At 49.9% G+C, this 9,958-nt stretch overlaps 1 protein-coding gene and 1 pseudogene across 1 annotated transcript in view; both read left to right on the forward strand.

Annotated features, from left to right (window-relative positions):
* The window catches only part of TMEM8B (transmembrane protein 8B), a 131,803-nt gene extending 126,010 nt beyond the window's left edge, over positions 1–5,793 (forward strand). Inside the window, exon 12 of the transcript XR_009532761.1 lies at positions 5,776–5,793. The gene's annotated coding sequence lies outside the window, so the exon portion shown is untranslated. The remainder of the gene's footprint in view (positions 1–5,775) is intronic.
* Positions 5,794–6,217: 424 nt separating this feature from the next.
* Positions 6,218–7,225, forward strand: LOC132491866 (olfactory receptor 13C7-like; annotated as a pseudogene).
* The last annotated feature ends 2,733 nt before the right edge of the window (positions 7,226–9,958 follow it).

The raw sequence follows: 9,958 nt of genomic DNA on the forward strand, positions 1-9,958 counted from the left end.
CATTATTCTGAATTCTTTTTCAGGTAGACTGCCTATTTCCTCTTCATTTGTGAGGTCTGGTGGGTTTTTATCTTGCTCCTTCTCCTGCTGTGTGTTTTTCTGTCTTCTCATTTTGCTTATGTTACTGTGTTTGGGGTCTCCTTTTTGCAGGCTGCAGGTTTGTAGTTCCCGTTGTTTTTGGTGTCTGTCCCCAGTGGCTAAGGTTGGTTCAGTGGGTTGCGTAGCCTTCCTGGTGGAGGGGACTAGTGCCTGTGTTCTGGTGGATGAGGCTGGATCTTGTCTTTCTGGTGGACAGGTCCACGTCTGGTGGTGTATTTTGGGGTGTCTGTGGACTTTTTATGATTTTAGGCAGCCTCTATGCTAATGGTTGGCATTGTGTTCCTGTCTTGCTAGTTGTTTAGCATAGGGTGTCCAGCACTGTAGCTTGCTGGTCGTTGAGTGAAGCTGGGTGCTGGTGTTGAGATGGAGATCTCTGGAAGATTTTCGCCATTTGATATTATGTGGAGCTGGGAGGTCTCTTGTAGACCAGTGTCCTGAAGTTGGCTCTCCCACCTCAGAGGCACAGCACTGACTCCTGGCTCCTCAATTTGGGATGATTCGTTGTCTATTCATGTATTCCACAGATGCAGGGTACATCAAGTTGATTGTGGAGCTTTAATCCGCTGCTTCTGAGGCTGCTGGGAGAGATTTCCCTTTCTCTTCTTTGTTCTCACAGCTCCCGGGTCTCAGCTTTGGATTTGGCCCCACCTCTCTGTGTAGGTCGCCGGAGGGCGTCTGTTCTTCGCTCAGACAGGACAGGGTTAAAGGAGCAGCCGCTTCGGGGACTCTGGCTCACTCAGGCCGGGTGGCAGGGAGGGGCACGGAGTGCGGGTGGAGCCTGCAGCAGCAGAGGCCGGCGTGACGTTGCACCAGCCCGAGGCGTGCCGTGCGTTCTCCCAGGGAAGCCGTCCCTGGATCCTGGGACCCTGGCAGTGACGGGCTGCACAGGCTCCCCGGAAGGGGGGCGTGGACAGTGACCTGCGCTTGCACACAGGCCTCGCGGCAGCAGCAGCAGCCCCAGCGTCCCACTCCCGTCTCTGGGGTCCGCACTTTCAGCCGCGGCTCGCACCCGTCTCTGGAGCTCCTCCAAGCAGCGCTCTTAATCCCCTCTCCTCGCACGCCAGGAAACAAAGAGGGAAGAAAAAGTCTCTTGCCTCTTCGGCAGGTCCAAACTTTTTCCCGGACTCCCTCCCGGCTAGCTGTGGCACATTAGCCCCTCCAGGATGTGTTCACGCCGCCAACCCCAGTCCTCTCCCTGAGCTCCGACTGAAGCCCGAGCCTCAGCTCCCAGCGCCACCCGCCCCGGCAGGCGAGCAGACAAGCCTCTCGGGCTGGTGAGTGCTGGTTGGCACCAATCCTCTGTGCGGGAATCTCTCCGCTTTGCCCTACCCAGGTACGTGGGGAGTTTCTTGCCTTTTGGGAGGTCTGAGGTCTTCTGCCAGCGTACAGTAGGTGTTCTGTAGGAGTTGTTCCACGTGTAGCTGTGTTTCTGGTGTATCTGTGGGGAGGAAGGTGATCTCCGTGTCTTACTCTTCCGCCATTTTCCCCGGAAGTCTGTCCCTGTCTCTTTAGACCTTGTCCTCCTGCCCCCAGTCTTGCCTCGACATTGTGCCCAGAAGGATCAACCTAAGATGCAAATTTCATCATGGCGGACCTTTACTTAAAATTTCTAAGTGCCTTCTCATCCCCTACAGCAGAAAGTCCTAACTCCTTAGGATGTCCCAAAAGATCAACTTGGGTGCAGCACTGCCTTCCTCCCCATCAGCAGCCCCTTTGTGCTCCAGCAACACTGCACTGCTGGTCACTCCTCACTCCTGGGGCTCTTTTTCATTTCTGTGTCTTTGGTTATGCAGCCCCCTCTGCCTGGGATGATTACCCACTCCCCTTCATTGGGCAGATTGACATTCCTCCATTCCAGTGGTGTGCTGGTGAATATTTAACGACTGCCATCTCCAAGTCAAAAAAAGTCCTGATCTGGAGCATTTGATGATTTCTGTGATATAAACACTCCCAGGGGGCCTCCCTGGTGGCGCAAGTGGTTGAGGGTCTGCCTGCCGATGCAGGGGATACGGGTTCGTGCCCCGGTCTGGGAGGATCCCATATGCTGTGGAGCGGCTGGGCCCGTGAGCCATGGCCGCTGAGCCTGCGCGTCCGGAGCCTGTGTTCCGCAACGGGGGAGGCCACAACAGTGAGAGGCCCGCATACCGCAAAAAAAAAAAAAAAAAAAACACTCCCAGGATGGCCCATTTCAGGCTACCAACAAAGTCACTGAATCGGAGTTGGGAAGAGATGTGCACAATTGCGAGCCAGCGCCAGCACACCGCAGACCTTGGGTCACCTCCTCCAGGAGGTCTGGCCCCTGCCTCCTCTGGGCTGCCACATCAGCGTGGGCATTCTCCCTGACCTGCACTTCCTTCCTTGTTTGGTAGTTTTCTTTTCACATTCCTGTCTCTAGACCGTGGTTCTCAGCACATTTCTGCCTTCTGTGTAGTACACACTTAATAATCGTTTGCTGGATAAAGGAGGGTACCCATTTTCTGGACCCATCCCTGTTCTGGGTCACATTCTGTCCGTGACTACCGTAAGGTCTGGGAGCACATGTGCAGATGATAGGTCGCTCTAAGGACAGTGACTTAGATGGATGCCAAGTGAGGATTCAGGAAGAACACGGCAGGTTACTTCAAGGGCCCTCATCCAACAAGTTGAAAATCCAGGAGAATATAAGATATTCACTCAGACCCCTAAAAACCACTGCATAAGCACAGACTTGGGGTAATGAGGCTTGACTACAGCACAGGAGAAAAGTCTTGGCATCTGAGTGAGTCATGTTCTGACCAGCAGGCTGCTGGACTCTGTTAATGGGATTATGATGTTCAGAGAGAAGGAAGGGAGGGAGGGAGAAAAGGAGGGAGGGAGAAAGGAAGCAGGCAGTAAACTTCCTCCAGTGCCTTCAACACAATTGGATCTTGGAGGTGTAATCCCAGAAGGATACAAAGTTTCTAAACTGAGTCAACTCACTTTCCAAACTTTAAATGACTTCAGGGACTAAAATGGTCCCGAAGAACAGACTGGAATTTTTTTTTTTTTTTTTGCCGTACACGGGCCTCTCACTGTTGTGGCCTCTCCTGTTGCAGAGTACAGGCTCCGGACGCGCAGGCCCAGCTGCTCCGCGGCATGTGGGATCTTCCTGGACCGGGGCACGAACCCATATATCCTGCATCGGCAGGCAGACTCTCAACCACTGCGCCACCAGGGAAGCCCCACAGACTGGAATTTAAATGATCTTCTAAGGGCAACGGCCAGTCCTTTGGAGATTGCACCCTGAACACAGGAGACAGGTGGAGGGCAGAGGACTGGCTGGACCCTTCACCTGTCACACATTCCGAACCCTCACCCTGATGTTTCCCACCTGGTATCGCTATTTCTGACATGTGACCTCTTCCCAACTCTTAGGAAGCAGATCCTTCTTGCTCACCATGTCTCTGATAAAGGTAAGCACAGGATTTGATCACACCAAAAGTTTCATTCGTGCGGCTGTATTTCGGCCGTCAGACTTGATTGTAATGGAATGGAGTTGAGAAGGGGAGGTGGGAAGCCCTTTCACTGATATGATGTTATTCTCACAGAATCAAATAGACCCATCAAACTGCAAGTGTCTCTGAGGTCCTCTGCACTCACCCCACTTTGTGCTGAGGGGAAAGGTCTTGCCTGGGACCCCGCAGTCCTAACCTTCTTCTTACACAGTTGTCTCTTCTTGATTGAGACTGGTGTGTGGGGCGGTGCTGTTTCTTGTTTTGTGGTTAAGAATCCGAAGTCCAGCGATAATAATGAGCCACGATTCTGGATCTTGTGGTGATGACATGGGGGGAATATCTTCTTCACAGGATCCAGGTTTTGGGGAGAGGTTGGAGGGCTGGCTGACATAGAGTGAAACCCCAGCCTGGGACTGATTTACTGCCCCAGCACACACATCCACCTAGCAGTGCGGCACATACGCCATCCTCAAGCTGGGGGCCGTTCTCAGTGCTGACCAGCCTTTGTAGTCAGTTCCTGGCTGGCACATTTGCCCGTATGAGAGATATATCTGTTTTAAGGCCCTGGGAGAAAAAAGGAGATGGATCCTTGTTTATCTTCATGCTGAAGCCAAGTTATTTCTAGACACTTGGAGGGCTGCCTGTGGAAGAGGGATTAATGGTGCAAAGGAGCAGACTTTGGCTCAGTATCAAAGGGGAGCTACTTCAAAGTGCAGTGAGCCTTGCCAGGAAGTACAGCACCCCACATCATTCAGGGAGCCAAATGCAGGCCAGAAGACTGTGAGGAATGCAGCAAGGGGCTTTCCACATTGGAAAGGGAGCAGATTGCGAAATAGATCCCAAGGCCTGTTGTCAGTAGCATCAGAGCGATCGTTTGGGTTGATAAGGATGAGGGTGATATAATCACTTGTGTGTGTGACTATTTGCATGACTATTTCCTCTACTAGATTTTGAGCTCTTTGATGTTATGGGCTGTGCCTGTCTTTGCTGTGATCCCAGCACCTAGAATTATGCCTGGCTCAGCACAGATGCTCAATAAATATGTCAACCTGAATTGAATTATTGTGGCACGACTTGATCCCAACTACAATGCTGAGCACTGCCAGAGGAGTGTCTCAGAGCTCCCCAGACAGGAAGTGCCCCCATATAATTGAGGCAGGGGCTGGATGACTGAGAGCACTTGAAGAGATGGAGATCTGGGAAGTTCATGAATATTTTTGATACAGAGCAAATAAAACCAAATGCCCAATATCCTCAGTGTCACCTACAGTTTTTCACTGGTCCAGAATAAATCCTAGTTTGGGGAGCTCTTAGAAGTCTGAGGAGAGATTCAAGCTTCCCAGAAAGAAGGCCTGACCGAGCAGGACCCAGGGACAGTCTGAACAGTCTTAGGAAGAAGCCAGTGCCTCTGGTGAGGCAGATGGAGAATGAAGAAAAGAAGGGACATTCAGTCAAACTCTCCTTCAACTTGGCCACAGTGCACAAGAGGCTCACTTGTACCCCAAATGTACAAGAGGATCAACCGGAGGTTAAGACCTTGGCGCTGTGTCTGGGTTAATTCTCTCAACAGGCAACACCAGGGCAGAGGAACTGCAGGCTCCCACCTCCCCCTAAGAGAAGAGGCTTGATTTTCTTTTTTTTCCTCTTGGTTTTCATTTATGTTGTCTTGTCTCCTGTGTGCCTTATTCTTTTTCAATGTGTGCCGAATGTTGTATTTGCAAAATTACTTGTAGACATGATTTAGAGACTGGGTGATATTGCTTTCCCTCAAGGTAGATTTATGTTTGCTTCTGTTAGGTATTTGGGAGCATCAAAGATTTGGGACCACCTCAATCCAATTTCAGGGCTTGATTTGAAGCTGAGCTACAGCACCTGTAAATGCATGTTTCTTTCTGATTCACTCATTCCTATGGTGCTGCCCTTTGGGTTCCCTACCAAAGGGAGGAGGTTTAGTTAGGAGCCCTTCACAGTGGGCCTTGCACTTCAAAACCTGTTCCCACCTCCAGGAGGCTATGCGTAGTGCTTCTTGGCCTCTCAGTGGCCACCTCCAGAAGCTGCAAATGCCCTAGTTGAAACATAGCCTCAAATGCTGGATATACTTCTTTGAATTCCTTTTTTCCCCCAGAATTATGACCCTATGATTCTTTGTTGTCTTATTTACCTCGCCAGTGCTTTACACAGATGTTTTAAATCATTTGCCCAGTTTTCTGTGCTCTAGCGCCCGCGAGCCTCAACTGCTGAGCCCATGTGCCACAACTACTGAAGCCTGCACACCTAGATCCCATGCTTTGCAACAAGAGAAGCCACCTCAATGAGAAGCCCGTGCACCTCAACAAAGAGTAACCCCCACTTGCCGCAACCAGAGGAAGCTTTCGTGCAGCAATGAAGACCCAAGGCAGCCAAAATAAATAAATAAATAATAAATAAATAAATTTATTTTAAAAAAATCATTTGCCCAGCTTTTAAAATTGTCACCTGCAGATGAGTTAATCCATATTAACTCTTCATTCTTACTGAAAACAAGTTAAATACTGATCTCTACTATATTTTTTCTAGAACCCCTTAGACATGACAGAATTGTCAGAGCTATTCTCCAGTTGCTCAGCAGAGTGAAGAATTTTTGCCCTGCTGCCCAGGCACTTTTGGAGTCAGAGAGTGCTGAGATTGACCTCAGAGACTTCCTTTAGGTGATAGATTGGAGGTACCATGGACAGGTCCAATCAGACCTCCCCCCTGGTGGGGTTCATTCTCCTGGGCCTCTCAGCCCACCCAAGGCTGGAGAAAACATTCTTTGTGCTCATCCTGCTCATGTACCTGGTGACCCTGCTGGGCAACGGGGTCCTCATCCTGGTGACCATCCTTGACTTCCGCCTACACAAGCCCATGTACTTCTTCCTGAGGAACCTCTCCTTGCTGGACATCTGCTACACAACCTCCTCAGTCCCTCTCATCCTTGACAGCTTCCTGACCCCCAGGAAAACCATCTCTTACTCAGCTTGTTTTGGGCAAATGTTTCTCTCCTTTGCCATGGGAGCCACAGAGTGTGTGCTTCTGGGCATGATGGCGTTTGATTGCTATATGGCCATCTGCAACCCCCTGAGGTACCCCATGGTCATGAGCAAGGCTGCCTACGTGCCCATGGCTGCCAGCTCCTGGGCAGCTGGTATCACCAACTCTGTAGTTCAGACATCCCAGGCTGTGAGGCTGCCCTTCTGTGGGGACAATGTCATCAACCACTTCACCTGTGAGATCCTGGCTGTCCCGAAGTTGGCCTGTGCTGACATCTTCATCAATGTGATGAGCATGGTTGTGGCCAATGTGATCTTCCTGGGCATCCCAGTTCTCTTCATCTTTTTCTCTATGTGTTCATCATTGCTACCATCCTGAGGATCCCCTCAGCAGAGGGGAGGAAAAAGGCCTTCTCCACCTGCTCTGCCCACCTCACAGTTGAGCTTATCTTTTATGGGACCATCCTCTTCGTGTATGGGAAGCCCAAATCCAAGGACCCCCTGGGGGCAGACAAACAGGACCTTGCAGACAAGCTCACCTCCCTCTTCTATGGGGTGGTGACCCCCATCATCTACAGCCTGAGGAACAAGGATGTGAAGGCTGCTGTGAGGGACCTGGTTCATGAGAAACACCTAACTGAGTGACCGTCACAGATTTCTCAGACTGCCAGAGTGCAAGGCCTCCAAACTCCTCATTGTCCTCGTGGGGGAATGGTAACCCAGGGAAGTCCTTAGGTTGTCAGTGGTAAGAGCCTTTTCATTTCTGGTGCTGCTGATTAGTTTGTTGGCTTCACCCAGAACCATACTATATCATATCATAGCTTATTTTGCTGCCTAAGTCTGAAATCCTCTGATACAAGAATTTGATGAATACCCATAAAAAGTTATAAATACAGTCAAAAGAGACAAACAGAAATTTTGGTGGTACTAAGACTTTCGAGTATTTTGTTTTTCTCTGTGTAGAACTGTTACCAAAAGTGGGGTCCAGCTACTTGCTGCTCAAAAGCCAATAAAGAGGCAAAGTTAGTGGAAAGGAAAGATTGCTTTATTTTGGAGGCCGGCAACTGGGGTTGGTGGTGGGTGGCAGACGCCTGTTCAAAGGCTGATTCCCCCTCCACTGACAATCAGTGGGCAAGAGCTTTTATAGGCAGAGGGAGGGGCTACATGCTGAAACAGCACAGTCAGCTCTGACAGTAGTCTTGAAATTGGTCATGCGGTGGTCTGATCAGCCTCATCTTGATTGTTTTAAGTGCAGTTAGTCTTCAGTTCCAGGGTCAGTTTTTTGCCATTTATTTTGAGGCCAGTTCAGGGAACTGTGGCAGCTTATGTCATGGCTACAGCCTGGTCATCATGTAGTTAACTTCTTCCACCTGGTGGGGGCTTTAGTATATACAAAACAGCTCACAGGATATGGCTCAGAATATTATCTATAGCTCTTGAGCAGGAACTAGAGGCCCTTGACTTTGTTTAATGACTAAACTATTATTTTGTCCTTTGCTTCTGCATTTTTTCATTTCTCTGATTAAATTTATTTTTTGACTAAAGGTTTTTTTTACAGATAAAAGGCAGGTGGAGGACATGGGGGAAGGACCATAGGGTCCTGCTCCATTTCAGAACTATTGCTTCCCCTGTTCTGCTTTGGTCTCATCCCAGAGACCTTGGCTCCATCTGATAAAGTGGAAAATGACAACTGCCTCAACGTACAATAGTGCTCATTAGCACCATGGCAGATATTCCTCTCGTATGTTAGCACTAGACGTAGTGAGGCTTATCTTGAGCTGCTGCTTTGTTTTGATCTGATGGACAGTAAGAATATTGTCACGTACCATGTTCTCCTCTCTGTTGTCACTGCAGAGAAGTCAGAGGCAAGTGTGCCACTCCACCGTGGCAGAAGTAGAGTGCCGCAGGACAGGGGGCCTGCAGCTCCTACACTAGTGTCCACGCAGCCCACATGGCTCATGGATGCCAGTTACATCCAGCACATGCTTCATGAGTCTGCCCACACTGAGGTGAAACCCCAGAAAGACTGTGGGAAAGCAAATGCAGAAATGTTCTCAACCCTATAACTAATGAGAGCAGTAGTGGTGCCTTCTGTGGCACAGGCAAGATGGGCTGTGAGGTCAGTGCCGCTCCCAGAGCTCTATGTCCATGATTTTCTCCCAAGCTCAAGGAACATACTGAAATAGAAGTGAGATTTACTGTATTATAGTGATGATTTTTAATCCACTTGACATTTTTAAAAGTCAGCGATTGCCAAATTTTGGTCCTTTGAGTTTTGTGAGCATGTAACACATTGCTTTCTCTCTTTCTTTCCTCTCTCTTCCCTCCTGTCCCTTAAACCAGATCCAGGTCCTTGCCTCAGATATGTTTTTGTAGGTGGAAGCACAGTGGAACCATATGGGGGATGGTCCAGAGAACTAAAACAGAATGCCAGAGCTGGCATTCATCAGTTCCCTTCACTTTCTTAAAAGCCTGAGCCCATTAAAGAAACTCATTTAGATGTCCTGAAGTGGAAGGGAAAGATCATCTGTGAGATGAAGGAGGAGAGATTCCTAGAGGCAGGGAGGTGTGGAGGTGTGGAGGTTGGCAGATCCTACTCTGGGTGGGACAGATTCCTACACTAAGGCAGTGTCCTAGGGTCTCGGAGAGAGTGGCTGCTTAATGCTTGCACGGAGGACAGCCAACGCCAAGCTTTTCTAAGATGTCGGTCTCCCCTCACCAGTGCATGCCTTATTGCCTTAGTGGGGGGTGGCCTCTGTATTTTCCCAGGGTGGTGGGTTCTTTGATCTCCCCTCAGAAGCCCTTTTAAACATTCACACTCCCTGAACCTTCTCATTTCTTCCTCCACATGCTGCCAAGGCGGCGCCAGCCTTCTTACCTCATTTAGTGTGGACCACTGTCACATCCCAGCTTCATGAACCCAGCGTCCTGCACGTTAGGACAGCTCCGCCATTCTTGCTGAGTCTTCAGTCCGGAGTCAAGGAGAGCATGTCCACATCAAGACACTGTCCCCATGTAGCCGGTATGCCCACACCCTGCTCTCCACTCCAGCACCCTCCAGGTCCACTCCCACACTGATTCCCCAGGTCCTAGCATCCTTTTGCAGAGTCGCTGTTTCCTCTCAGAGCAGGAACTGTACTGAAGGGAGTCCAGGCTTTATCTTGAGAAGAGTATCTGCCTCAGATGAGATCCCTGCACAATCTCCAGGCAAGCGGAGGCTGCTCTGTGGCAGCACCAGGGAGGGGACTCAGGGGCTGATTCTGTGGGTCTGGAGGGTTCAGAGGAATCTGAGGTCTCTAGATTCTCAGGAGCATCCACCCAGATACCCTGATCCCATGATGCAGGGTCCCACTCTTTCCCTGTCAAGTCCCCAACTTT

This window comes from Mesoplodon densirostris, chromosome 6, assembly GCF_025265405.1.
Source record: "Mesoplodon densirostris isolate mMesDen1 chromosome 6, mMesDen1 primary haplotype, whole genome shotgun sequence".
NCBI lineage: Eukaryota > Metazoa > Chordata > Mammalia > Artiodactyla > Ziphiidae > Mesoplodon > Mesoplodon densirostris.